Below are 13,136 nucleotides of genomic sequence, written 5' to 3' on the forward strand. Positions count from 1 at the left end.
GTTTGGTAAGAGTCACCCCAAGATACTTTATACTGTTTGTGGCTATTGTGAAGAGGGTCATTTCCCTAATTTCTTTCTCAGCCTGCTTATCCTTTGAGTATAGGAAGGCCACTGATTTGCTTGAGTTGATTTTATAACCTGCCACTTTGCTGAAGTTGTTTATCAGCTGTAGGAGTTCTCTAGTGGAGTTTATTGGGTCACTTCGGTAGACTATCATGTCATCTGCAAATAATGATAGTTTGACTTCTTCCTTTCCAATTTGTATCCCTTTGACCTCCTTATGCTGTCGAATTGCCCAAGCTAGTACCTCAAGTACAATATTTAAAAGATAAGGAGAGAGGGGGCAGCCCTGTCTAGTCCCTGATTTTAGTGGGATTGCTTCAAGTTTCTCTCCATTTAGTTTGATGCTGGCTACCGGTTTGCTGTATATTGCTTTTACTATGTTTAGGTATGGGCCTTGAATTCCCATTCATTCCAAGACCAGAATCAATATAGTTAAAATGGCCATTTTGCCAAAAGCAATATACAGATTCAATGCAATACCCATCAAAATCCCAACTCAATTCTTCACAGAGTTAGAAAAAGCAATTAACAAATTCATCTGGAATAACAAAAAACCCAGGATAGCTAAAACTATTCTCAGCAACAAAAGAAATTCTGGGGGAATCAGTATCCCTGACCTCAAGCAATACTACAGAGCAATAGTGTTAAAAACTGCATGGTATTGGTACAGTGACAGGCAGGCAGATCAATGGAACAGGATTGAAGATCCAGAAATGAACCCACACACCTATGGCCACTTGATCCTCGACAAAGGGGCTGAAAACATCCAATGGAAAAAAGATAGCCTTTTCAACAAATGGTGCTGGTTCAACTGGAGGTCAGCATGCAGAAGAATGCGAATTGATCCATCCTTGTCTCCTTGTACTAAGCTCAAATCTAAATGGATCAAGGACCTCCACATAAAGTCAGACACTCTGAAGCTAATAGAAAAGAAACTGGGGAAGACCCTTGAGGACATTGGTACAGGGAGAAAATTTCTGAACAGAACACCAATAGCGTATGCTCTAAGATCAAGAATTGACAAATGGGACCTCATAAAATTACAAAGTTTCTGTACGGCAAAGGACACCATCAAAAGGACAAATCGGCAACCAACAAATTGGGAAAAGAGCTTCACCAATCCTACATCAGATAGAGGGCTAATATCCAATATATATAAAGAACTTAAGAAGTTAGACTCCAGAAAACCAAACAACCCTATTAAAAAATGGGGTACAGACTTAAACAGGGAATTCTCACCTGAAGAAATTCGGATGGCGGAGAAGCATCTTAAAAAATGCTCAACTTCATTAGTCATTAGGGAAATGCCAATCAAAACAACCCTGAGATTTCACCTTACACCAGTCAGAATGGCTAAGATTAAAAATTCAGGAGACAGCAGGTGTTGGAGAGGATGTGGAGAAAGAGGAACACTCCTCCACTGCTGGTGGGGTTGCAAATTCGCACAACCACTCTGGAAATCAGTCTGGCGGTTCCTCTGAAAACTGGGCACCTCACTTCTAGAAGATCCTGCTATACCACTCCTGGGCATATACGCAGAGGATTCCCCACCATGTAATAAGGATACATGCTCTACTATGTTCATAGCAGCCCTATTTATAATTGCCAGATGCTGGAAAGAACCCAGGTATCCCTCAACAGAAGAGTGGATGCAAAAAATGTGGTATATCTATACAATGGAGTACTATTCAGCCATTAGAAACAATGAATTCATGAAATTCTTAGGCAAATGGATGGAGCTAGAAAACATCATACTAAGTGAGGTAACCCAGACTCAAAAGGTGACTCATGGTATGCACTCACTAATAAGTGGATATTAACCTAGAAAACTGGAATACCCCAAACATAATCCATACATCAAATGAGGTACAAGAAGAAAGGAGGAGTGGCCCCTTGTTCCAGAAAGACTCAGTGAAGCAGTATAGGGCAAAACCAGAACGGGGAAGTGGGAAGGGGTGGGTGGGAAGACAGGGGGAGAAAAGGGGGCTTATGGGACTTTCGGGGAGTGGGGGGCTAGAAAAGGGGAAATCATTTGAAATGTAAATAAAAAATATATTGAATAAAAAAATAATGAAATTTATAAAAAAAATAGAATATACCTTTTTTTTAAAAAAAAGGAAAATGGATCTGAATCATAACTTTTAAATGACAAATTGAACCTTCAAATCCTAGCTCTGACTCTCCTCCCCTTTTGTATATAGGTGTAGGTGTAGGAGTGTGTGTGTGTTTTAGTGAAAGGGAGAGAGAGAGAGAGACAGAGAGACAGAGAGAGAAAGACAGAGAGAGGGAGACAGAGAGAGACAGAGAGAGACAGAGAGACAGAGAGAGACAGAGACAGAGGCAGAGAAAGAAAGAGACAGAGCAAATTGCTGTGCACAGTTAATATTTACCCAATATTTTAGCAGCTTATTCACCTTCATATTCATTCTGTGGTCCCTTGTAAGAGCCAATCCTGATAAAAGAGGGTTATTGACTGTGCTTTATCATTTCTCAAAGCAAGGAGAAGCTGGTTAAAGAAGAATGTTAATTTGCTTGAACTCCTTGATGGATAATGAAAAACACTATAAAAATTATTTTCAATTGGTCATTTTATTGTCATTTCTGCTTATTTTTAAGTAAGCTACTTATCTTCACTGAGCTTTACTCCTGGTTACCATAACTCTATCAATCTATCTACATTATTTTGAGTCTGCTTGAATACTACACATGAAAAGGCTAACCCCCAGCTGATATTTTATTCCTATCAGAAAATTCAGGTCCTATATTTTGATCTTGATAGTATGATAATTATGTGGTTATAGAGACATGATAACCAACTTGCTATTTTACATTTTATAAAGCCAAGGCTTGGTGCTATTTAAAAAAATAATGCAAAAAGAAACATGTATTACATTTGAATATTCAGAGTGTATTAAACCGTCACTGTTTTTTGCCTTCTAAGGAATCTGAATAGTGCATTTCAGATCTTCTTTAATATCTACTGTTAATAAAGATGCATTTACTAACTCAAAGTTTTCAGATTTGAAGACCTATTCTAACACTGGAGAACTGAAAGCAAATTGTTTCCTACAGTAACAACTAGAAATGGTATCATAAATGCAAAAGATATGCTCACAAATATACTTTGATCAAGTAGCTGGATTTCATTCTTATTATGAAAATCCATTAGAGACCCAATAGGAAACTTTAAAAGTGTCTTTCATTATAAAAATTCATAAATAATTCATAGATAATTTAACCTCATTTTTTGCTTACTTTCTCATTAAATTCAATTAAAATCAATTCATTTTGTCACATGTAACTTGCTTCTGTTCATCATTACTTTGAAGGTTTTTTTCTTTGACAGTCAAAGTACAAACTGTGGACTATAAAATATGCACACAGTAGCACCACCTATAAAAAGTTTCTAGTTCTATTTTCTGGTACAAATAGTTTCTAGTTCTATTTAGTGGTACAACAGAACAAAATAATGCTTTTTTCTCTCGAACCAATGAGTGGTATTTATGAAGGCTACATGTATTAATGATTCTGTCAATAATCTATAGTTAAACCTTCAAATTAAGCACAGTTTCTTTTTATTGCTGAGAAGTGTCATCATATATTTGTGTTTTTTCGGCAGTAGTTTTGATAAAACTTGGTTTCTAGTAACTTCCTAAAGCATGCTAACTTACTGTGTAGAACAGTTTGTCAAATGCTTATTACTAAAACCAATACTCTTAAAAATTGCATGACTAAAACTGTCCCATTGATTGTCATTAATTATCATGTTTATTCAGAAACAAGTCACTATGTTCACTTGTCACTTTGACAATTTAGATATTGATTGAATCCATTTGGATGTGGAATGCCCAAATTGAGACTCATTTTAACACTCATCAAAAGGTATAAAAGATTGTACCGACAGTACACAGAATGGGGGAAAAGCCACTTGTTTAAGTAGATAATCATTTCTGGGGAAAACTGCAAGAATTTCTAAGAGGAAGAAGCCAAAAGTATCCAAGGATGTTGCTGACAGTAGGCAGTAGCTGATTGTAGGCATCAGGGAATCATGAGATTTCAAATGGTTCTGTTCATAGTCATTTAACAGTTTTTTAAAGTAAATTCACCTAAAACTTTTAAAAACATAAAATGTAGTGATGCATGGAGGACCAAAGGTGTCGGCCATAGGAAATAACAAGCGGTAAGAATTAACCTTTACCAAGGCTCTGAGCATCAATCAAGTAGCTATCCTTCTTAGCACATGGAAGAATATTGAATAAAAACTATCAGTCACATGTTACTGGATTCAGTCTCTCTTCCTCACTGAGACCTTGAGCAAGAAAGGTTTATTATTTGTTATTAAGGTGTTTTAGTTTAAAATTGATAATTTCAATTGTATTTTAAAAGGTAATAGTTTCCAAATATCTTTACTATGAAAATATCCATAACTAATGTTAAGTTCATTCGTGATGGGACAGTTACTTTTTCATTCTTCATAGTGTTGAGTGTATCATGAACCTGGCACAGTGTCAGGAATACTTAAATGTTTAAATGAGTCAATGAGATGCATGAAGTTTCAATGTCCAAGTGGGAGAGATTAAAAGCAACAAGAGAAGGGAAAACCTTAGATTCGTTTATTTAGAGCCATGAAGGTTTTGAAAAATACAAAGCAGTAGCAAACGTTTTAAAAGGACTTTCTCTGGATGCTTAGTTCACATGCCATTCATCAAAGAACAATATATACATTGCTTATTTTGAGATAAAATTTTATCTAATATTTTTAAGTGAAATAAAATGACAAGTGTGTAAATGTTTAATTGAATCTAAATGTATGTAGCAAATTGATAAAGTAGCAGTATTTCTTTATCCTAGCTAGTACCCAATCATGACACAGAGAGATGAAGATTCATTTTCAAGCTTCTTCACAATATCTGGGCAGTCAATAAATTTAGATGAATCCCCTAAGCTAATTTGGCTGCCTCCTAACTGAGACTCCCATAGTACTTATATTTATGGCTTTCCATACTTCTGCAGGACTATCAAAAAGACACTTTCCTGCTTCTTCCTCAGAGCAGATCCGAATCTCTCCTCCTCTCTCTCCCTCCTGCCTGTGACAGCCAGAAGTCTCTCACTATTCTTTCTTCGGCCCAACCATTGGCTGATTAGTTTTTATTGACAAGCAGAGAATAAATGGCAAGAATTGTTTATACAAGCAATTGAAGGGATTCTTGACATAAATATTACAATGCCATGTCTGGATTGAAGCAAGATATAGAGGTAGAGATATCACCATTTGAATAACACATAGAAAACCTTTACATAGTGCACAAAAGCATGTCTATTCTAGACTTTTGTCCTCATTCTCCTCCTTTAGTTATTTCCATCTAACCTCTCTTAAACCCCTCCTATAATACAATTCCTTGTCTATATTATTATTACACATATGTTTCCATATTTTTTAGTGTAGGACTCTTTTCCTGAATGCACATCTATGTACCACATCAGGAAGTATCTGTAGAGGACAGACATCCAACACCCTGTTTGGAGTTATAGAAAACTGTTAGTTGCCATATGGGTTCTAAGAATTAAAGCTAGTTCTCTAGAAGAGTAGTCAGTGTTCTTGACTGCAGAACCATCTCTCCAGCACCTTCCATTTTCTTTCAAATACTAACAATACAAGGTGATGCTGTGTTGCTTGCTACACTAGTGTAGAAGTAATTACTCAAATATTTGAAAAGATTTTTTTATGAAGAAGTTAAACACAAATTTGAATTGTAAGCATAGGAAATAATACTTGCTTCTGTACTGAATCAATCTATGAAGTTAGTGCATATATGCAGTAGTTGAGTGGTTCTGTGGCTATGATTACCTAAAGTTGCTGCATATTAAGCAAACATATTCTTTTTTGCAATCAATTCAGAGCATGTCCCAGAATATGTGTTAGGATTCAAGGTATACCATAGTGGTTAAACTTCAGTTTCCTTCCTTCCCATAAAGAAGTTTGGCTTTTACTGATCTAGTTTCCCCTGGGTGTAGTGATGAATTTAGCTACACTGCACACCAATAGGTCTGCATCCACATACCCTCCCATGAGCTATCTAGATTAGTGAATGGAACACACACACACACACACACACACACACACACACACACACACAGACACACACAGACATGCAAGTGCACCAGTTAATTTTAAAATGTCTTGGCTACCTCAAAGGATGGATACTCCTATACCGTATTCTGCTACCTCAGGACCAATTGGGGAAGTGGCTGGTGGTCACCGACCTGAACTCTCACATATCTAGTTTGCTTTCTTTCCAACAGCTGCTATATACCATCCTTGTCCCCCAAGTCATGGCATTGCTCTGTCTCCTTTTTCTCTGTTCCTTTCTCATGCAAATCTAATGGTCCTGACCTGTCTTGTTCTGCTCAGCCATTGGCCACTGCCATCTTTATTGGTCAATCAAAACCCAGTTGGGGACAAGGACCTTCAACATTTGGAAACACAAATTCTTGATTAAATCAAAGCATTAGAACAAATCCCCAACTCCTGGGGTCAAATTGGTGTGCATACTTCCTCATCTTTATGTTCATTCTTTTTTCTTCACCATCTCATTCCTATCCTTTCCCAGGATAGTGAATTTTTCTAAGGTTCAAAACTGGATCTATAATTACATCATCGATGTAATCTCTCATAGGCATGATCAGAGGCTTATCTCCTAGGTGATTCTAGATCAATTTGGGTTGGCATAATTAATCATCACAACCTCAAATTTATACCATCTTACACAGAACATCAAAGGCATAGGCCTTTGAGAGTGGTCCTACTAAGTGATCATCAACTCCATGCTTGATTACACTTAATTTAAACATCATCACTCCTCATATCTTAGAGAAGACCTGAATATTGAATTCTTTCATGTACAGTGTTGAGTTGAAAACTCTTTTTCTATAACATATGTCTGGTCATTCTGCTTTTGTACTAATGACATACTTTTTCCCTCTGAAGTAAAAAGGTATAAATATTAATTGAAGATTAATTGTACCTACCGAAGAAGAGAAGTTTCTACTGATTTTATTTATGAAATACCTTCCAACACTTCTGAGCATGATTCTTGGAAAGTTAAGTATTTACAAGTAACTGCTCTCAACATAAAATTCTCATAATGGTCTGCCAAAGGGAATCTCTACTTTGTTTTGAAGAAGTGTGTCCCACCCATTTCATCCTCCTCTTATGAGTAATGTGAGGATTCCAAGCCATCTCTAAAGCAGAATACATCTGCCTATCTAAATTTCTGATCTGAAAACCTGGAGAAATCACCATTTCTTTTTTGCTCTATGTCAGGTTTCTGTACAGGAAGAATGGGGCCATATATACAAGCAATATTTTGTAACAGAGACACAATAAGAACTCTCTTAAGGACACATGCTATACACACATGGGCTGTGTGAATAGCTTCATAAACATTTATTTCTCTGTGTGTAGGAGAATCATGAAACCCTTGCTCACCAATCTATGTAGCATCATCTAATTTCATTACTTGTCATGGAACAATGGGGCAGAGTGGCTATTAAGGCTGTCCATGCATGACAATTTCTCATGATAAATCGTCAAGTAAGAGTTCTGCTCAACCTGGGAAATGAAGACAAGGGCCACCACAATCTTGTGGCTGTCACAACCTGGGAAGAACTATTTAATATCAATCCATCTGCTTACTTGTGCAGATTTGAAAGGGTCCATGAAAGAACTCAGAAAGCTCATACTTGCTTCAGAACCTCATTTATTTTTATTAAGAGCAGATGGAAGAGGAAATCCTCTGAGCACTTTATTAGCATACTTCCATTCACTGAATAGCAGCCAGTGGAGCACAGAATGAAGATTTCTGTCCATCTGTTCACTTGCCTCTCCCTACAGTCTCTCAAAGCAGAGTGAGCAATTGCAGAGAGAGTATGTCAATGAGCATAATTAAAGATCTGAAATGTTTTGCAGTATTGTACTCTCATATAGATTGACTAATGCTATTGCAACCAGTCTCTATGACATTCAAATAAATTATAGCATATGTGCATATAACCAATGTGTGTGTGTGTGTGTGTGTGTGTGTGTATGATATGTGTGTGTACTTGTGTGATCATCTTGTTGTATAGGGTAATGAACATTTATCTGAATTATTGTGGGCCATGTGTATAATCTCAAGATTTTTTTTTTCAGTCTTTCCTCTTAAAAGTTCTTTTTATATTGCAAGTAGATTCTCTAACCTTGTGGACATTCTGTAAGCTTGATATGTTGTATTTAGTCAACTGAATAAAACATCAGATGTATGAAAGTCATTTTTCTCTTTTTTTGGCATATTTCTATTGGGTAATCTGTATCTCGGTAACTGATCAACTGTATTTGTGCACTTGTCTGAAGAAAATCTTATAGTTTAAAACTTAATTTGTTTTGTAGTATAGAAATTCCATTATTTGCAACCATTTGTGGGCAGCACATAATAAAGTTGTTTATTGCCCAAAGACACAGTGTGAGTAATGAGAGCTGTGTTTCTCAGCAAAGAATCAACATTAAGTCTTACAAAGGAATGGGAAAAATATAATAAAACCTCACAATTTCTTAGAGGGTTAATTAAGTGATGTTTGAGGCTTAAAATCTAACACGGGGCTGGAAAGATAGCTCAGTGAGTAAAGTTTTTGCTTCTTAAGTATGTAGACCTATGTTCAATTTCCAGAAGCCATAAAAATGAAAAAGCCAGATATGGTGTGGGGTACTTGTAATCCTGGCAGACATGAGAAGTAGAGACAGACAGATCCTTGGGGCTTTCTGGCCAGTCAGACTAACATGTTTATTGTATGTTCCTTCACTTATATGAGTGTTGGTGGAAGTAAAAGGAATCAACCCAGTGTCATTCTTCTGGTGCCATCTACCTTGTTTTATATATATGCAGTACATACTGTACATGAACACATGGAGATCAGAGGCTGATGTTGGGTGTCTTCCTCCACTGATCCCCCACTTTATTTTCCTTGACAAGGCCTCCTACTGAAACTGAAACTCACTCCAGAAAGACTAGGCTAGTCACTGAGCTCCAAGGAGTCTCCTATGTCATGCTTCTCAGCACTGAGGCTCCAGGCTCACACCACTGTGCTCAGCTTTTGGGATGGGATCTAGAAATTCACACTCAGGTCCACAAGCTTTCACAGCAAGCAGTTTGCTGAGCAAACCATCCTCGAAGCCCCCACTTTGTTTCATGAGACAGGGTTTCTCACTGCCCTGGAATTCAAGGAGTCTCAGAGAACCACATGCCTTTACTGCCCAAGAACTGAGATACAAGCATACCTCTCAGTGACTTGTTTTTTTGTATATTGGTTCCAGGAATTGAACTCAGGTCATCATCAGGTCCCAGCAAACATTTTACTAAACGGAATCTTTAGCCCTAGAGCAATGTTTCTCAACTTGTGGGTCATGACCTCTTTAGAGGGTCAAATAACCCTTTCATAGCACTCGCATAACACTATTAGAAAATACAGAGATTTGCATTATGATTCATAAAAGTAACAAAATAACAGTTATGAAATAGAAATAAAAACCATTTTATGATTGGGGATCACCAGAGTATGAGGAACTATATCAGAGAGTCATAACATTAGGAACACTGAGAACCACAGCCTTAGAGTGGTTTGCTTTGTGTTGTTAGGGGATATATGGTTCTATTCACTCGTGCTTACCTTTCAAATTTGAAATGAAAGAACTTTCACTTTGTAAATTATTTGTGCAATTTCCACAAATGAGAGATGGATATCAGACTACCTCAAATAGAAAAAGATATGAAGGCTATCAAAATTTCACTGGACTCTTTGCTTCTAGTCTTTCAATTCTTTTACTAGAAGAGGTGATATAACATGTTAATGAAACAGAAAAATAGCTCCCCACTTTAAAATATGATTCATAGATCATGTCACTTTCAGCATTAATATAAATGTGTTACTAAACACAAATGAATGTATGAACAAATGAGTTTCCTGATTAATAAACAAATATTTAGTGAGTTCTTGTGTTATTCATATCTTGTTCAACATCTGTGAAAAAAGATCAAGTCAGATTTGAAACTAAGAAGTCTCTCTCTGGAGTTTGTTTGTTAATGTGGTGACTGGTTAACTTTATTTTTGTAGAATGAATTTTATGAGGCATGAGATGATTATTCTTTAATTTTTAAAAAGTAATGTTGAAACTTATTAAAAAAATCTTTGTGTACCTAAAGCCCATATTTATCTACCTATCTGTCTGCCTGTCTGTCTATTTATTTACATCCCAAACATTGAAGCTTCAAATCCTCTCTCACAGATCCTCCCACTATCCTCCTTCCTTTTCTCCTTTGAGAGGATGCCCCTTGGCGCCCCCCCCCCATATCCTCCACCCTGTCACAATAAGTCTCTACAAGATTAGGCTTATCCTCACCCACTGAGGCCAGACAAGGCAGCCTTGTTGGGAAATACCACAGTCAGGCTATAGCTGTAGGGAGGAGCCTCTGCTCTAGTTGTTGGGGGCTGGACATGGAGACTGAGCTTCTGTCTCTTACATATGTGCCTGGGGCCTCATTCAAGCCTGTGTATGCTCTTTGGTTGAGGGCTCAGTCTCTGAGAGCTTCCAGCGGTCCAGGTTACTTGATTATGTTGGTCTTCCTATGGGAAGGCCTTTCTACTGTAGGGCCTTTAATCCTTTTCCCAACTCTTTAATATAAGGGTCCCTGAGCCTCTGTCCTATATTAGGCTGTTTCAGTTAGTTGCTGAGTAGAGGCTCTCAAAGGACAGTTATGCTAGGTTCCTATCTTCAAGCACAACTGAGTATCATTTATTGTGTCATGGATTGGTGCTTGCCCATGGGATACAACTCAAGTTGGGGAGCAAGTGGAAATATGTGGCTTTTTGTGGGTAGGTAGTAGGGGAATCTCTAAGAAATCCCAGAGACCTGGAATAGTGAAGGCTCCCAGGAGTCATTTCAGGTAATCACAGCTGAGGTGCCTAATAGTGGAGGCATGGAACCTAAAGAGGCTACCTCCTGTAGCCAGATATGGCATCAAATGGAGGGATAAGGACACCAACCTACCCACAAAATTTGATCCAAAACCTTCCTGGGTTCCTAGCCTATAGTACTACTGGGAAGTGAAGGAACCTTTACTAAGGGAATCTAATGAGATGATGTTAGATCATTAGTGATACGGACCATGTCCTATCTGTCTTTGCTTCCTGGCTGTCGCATGTCTTACCATGTACTATGGAGTGTGTATAATTGTCATGTCTGTGACTACAAAAGTTTTGTACTAATGATGAATATTTTGTAAAATACTAGTCTTATAGGAATTTCTAATGAAAGTGGAGTCTGCCAAGCAGTGGTGGTGCATGCCTTTAATCCCAGCACTTAGAAGGCAGAGGCAGGCAGATTTCTGAGTTTGAGGCCAGCCTGGTCTACATAGTGAGTTCCAGGACAGCTATGGCTATACTGAGAATCCCTGTCTTGAAAAACCAAACCAAAAAAAAAAAAAAAAAAAAACACGGAGTCTGTTGTTGGATTAATAAAGTCATTATTATCTAACATAGCATTGGAAATATCAATGAATATTAGCCTATTACAGACTTTCTAAGTTTTTAAGTTCCTATATTTACTATAGTATTTCCCAATTTTCTTAAACCAGAAAACTTTTGGGGTCTAATCTAAACATTTGTTTAATCCTTAAAATGGTTTGTGAGACAGGACAGAATGCAGGAAATCAACTGCCATGGGCCATTTTGAGGAAGCCCATGTAGAACCAGTCTAATTTACTGAGTGATTTTTATCTATGACTATAGTTGGCTAGTTTCATACTCTATAAAGTTGAATAATTTTATGCCTCCTATCTTTTTTATATTGATGTTTTATGACTCCAGTAACACTATTTCAACTTTCCTATGCTTCACTGACTTCATCTTTGAAATGGGAGCAATGGTGTTTTATGACTGAATTAAGTGAATTAATATGTATGCAATGATTAGACTCTGTCATATGTAAGCATATATTCAATATGTACAAACTTAAATATTATTTTAAAAATCTATAAAGTCAAAGAGTATCAGGTAACACAAGTGTCCTTAGGAGACAAGGGCACTCCAGAAGATTTCAAGATGATGAGAATGTCAAATACAAACACCCTAGGGAGGACAGGTTTATTTTGTCTCAGAATTTCAGAGGTTTTTAATCCCCTAGTTACTTAACTTTACTGCTCCTAGGTTCCTGATAGCAGCATGAGGTTGAAGATATCTCCAGTGCTTGGAAGCCAGGAAGCAAAGACAGATAAGATGTGGTATATATCACTAGTGACCTAACACCATCTTATTAGACTCCTCTGAATAATGGTTCTTTCACTTCTCAGTAGTACTATGGGCTAGGAACCCAGCCTATACATGAGCTTTTGGGGAAAAGCATAAAATCTAAACTGCAATTTTTATATCATGTAATTTTGATACATATTAGGTGGCTAGTTGTATATTATCCCTCCTAGCCATAGGCAAAATACAAGACAGTTAATGAATGGTTATAGCCACAAAACAAAACTCTTCAGTCCTCAAGTCTTCATCTCAACTGTAAATCAGTAAATAGATATAACAAATATGTATACCTAAACACAACATGGGGGGGTGGCTCCTTGAAAAAAAAGGTTCCTCATTTTAACTACAGACTGAAATGGTTAATCAAAGACTCCTGTTTCTGACCTATTATTCTACTTAATGTCCTGTAAAGCTTTATGAAGCTTTGGAAGAAAAGGAGCTTGGGGTCCTCAGTGGTATAACGGTCTGTAGATTATGGCCTTGAACAGAGCTATTCCTTCCTATATTACTCTTGTGAGCTACTGCATGAAAGAAAGTGCATGCCTCAGATCCCTTTCTGAGACAGAACAGTCCACTAGAATTCTTTCTAGTGAAGAAGAAATTACTAAAACACTTCCTGAGCAAGATGCTGTGGAATTCAGGAGTCTTAGCATTTTTTCAAACTGTCTTAGGTGGGGATCCATTGTAACTTTAGTAGTAAGACAGAGGAAATGGGGAAAGAAAACATGGGGATATAA

The sequence above is a fragment of the Apodemus sylvaticus genome, chromosome 2 (genome assembly GCF_947179515.1).
Source record: "Apodemus sylvaticus chromosome 2, mApoSyl1.1, whole genome shotgun sequence".
Classification (NCBI taxonomy): domain Eukaryota; kingdom Metazoa; phylum Chordata; class Mammalia; order Rodentia; family Muridae; genus Apodemus; species Apodemus sylvaticus.